At 49.3% G+C, this 1,882-nt stretch overlaps 1 pseudogene; it reads left to right on the top strand.

Moving 5' to 3' along the window:
* Window positions 1–249: 249 nt before the first annotated feature.
* LOC123332386 lies at window positions 250–1,248 on the top strand (annotated as a pseudogene).
* Window positions 1,249–1,882: the final 634 nt, after the last annotated feature.

Below are 1,882 nucleotides of genomic sequence, written 5' to 3'. Positions count from 1 at the left end.
TGGTGATGGACAGGGAAGCCTGGAGTGCTGCAGTCCATGGGGTCACAAAGAGTCGGACATGACTGAGTGACTGAACTGAACTGAACTGAAAAGTTGTTGCTGGAATGACTAGAAGTTGCACACTGTCCATGCTATATGTTTATGCCTGTTATTACTTTGTTGAAAATCTGTATAAAAATATTATAAAATTTAGTTCAAGATATTTTAATGCCAAGAGAATAGTTGATTTTGTGTATGTGAATGTCCTTGTTTAATAGAAGTAACAGTAAGCAAACGTTTGTTGGTGCTGATGTTGCAGACAGTTGGAGAAATGCATGGAGACAACCAGAGTGGAGTCTCAGAGTTCCTCCTCCTGGGGATCTCAGAGAATCCTGAGCAGCAGCGGGTCCTGTTTTGGATGTTCCTGTCCATGTACCTGGTCACAGTGGTGGGAAATGTGCTCATCATTCTGGCCATTGGCTCTGACTCCCGCCTGCACACTCCCATGTACTTCTTCCTGGCCAACCTCTGCTTCACCGACCTCTTCTTCGTCACCAAGAGAATCCCCAAGATGATGGTAAACTTTCAGTCTCAGAACAAAGCCATCTCATATGGAGGGTGTGTGACTCAGCTGTATTTCCTGGTCTCCTTGGTGGCTCTGGACAACCTCATCCTGGCCACGATGGCATATGACTGCTGTGTGGCCATCTGCGGCCCCCTCCACTACACCACAGCCATGAGCCCTGGGCTCTGCATTTCACTCCTCACCTTGTGTTGGGCCCTCTTTGTCCCCTATGGCCTCATCCACACCCTCCTCATGTCCAAGGTGGCCTTCTGAGGTCCTGGAGGATCTGCTACATCTTCTGTGAGATGGACGTCCTACTGAGGCTCGCCTGTTCTAACATTCACATCAGTCACACAGTGTTGATTGTCACAGGCTGCTTCATCTTCACCCCTTGAGGGTTCATGACCACGTCCTATGTCTGGATTTTCAGCGCCATCCTCCAGATACCTTCAGCGTCTGGGAAACACAAAGCTTTCTCCACCTGTGCCTCCCACTCGGCTGTGGTCTCCCTCTTCTGTGGGACACTTGGTATGGTATATCTGCAGCCCCTCAAAACCCACTCCATGAAGGACTCAGGAGCCCCAGTGATATATGCTGTGGTGACTCCCATGATGAAACCTTTCATCTACAGCCTGAGGATCAAGGCCATGCATGGGGCACTGGGAAGACTCCTCTTAGGGAAAGCCTTCCAGAGGTTGACATGAGGTAATCTGGGCATTGAAGTGGAGATTGCTTCAATTCATGTCCGAGGCTTTATCCTATGGAGGACACAGGAGTGATGAGGGCACACTCGTTGTTTAGTCACTATGTCATGTCTACCCTTTTATGACCCCATGGACTGTAGTCCACCAGGCTCCTCTGTCCATGGGGTTTGCCATGCAAGAACACTGGAGCAGGTTGCCATTTCCTTCTTCAGGGAATCTTCCCAGCTGAGGGACTGAACCTGGGTCTCCTGTACTAGCAGCTGGATTATTTATCACTGAGCTACCTGGCAAGCCCCATGAGAGCATAGATCCTGCTCAAAATGAGCTCATGCCTCTGTGACGAGGAAAAGACAGCTATGTGTAAACAGTGTCCCCAGATCTCATCAACCTAGGCAATAAATAAGGTCATGTTAACACTAATACTAAAATTTTGCAGGATCTAAATCTTCCACTTGTCTGACCATAGGACCACAGGGCCACCAAACCAGTCTTTCAAAATATACCCAGTTGTGGCCTGGAGAGGGGACTCTCTAGCACACTCTTGGTATGAGCTCTGACATGGTCTTGGGACCTGCTGCCTGTGAGCCATTTGGAGACACCTGCATTACCCCCACTACAGGTGCCCTGGGTGAGG

Source organism: Bubalus bubalis, chromosome 3 (assembly GCF_019923935.1).
Source record: "Bubalus bubalis isolate 160015118507 breed Murrah chromosome 3, NDDB_SH_1, whole genome shotgun sequence".
Taxonomy (NCBI): Eukaryota; Metazoa; Chordata; class Mammalia; order Artiodactyla; family Bovidae; genus Bubalus; species Bubalus bubalis.
This window is presented reverse-complemented; position numbering and strand designations above follow the sequence as displayed.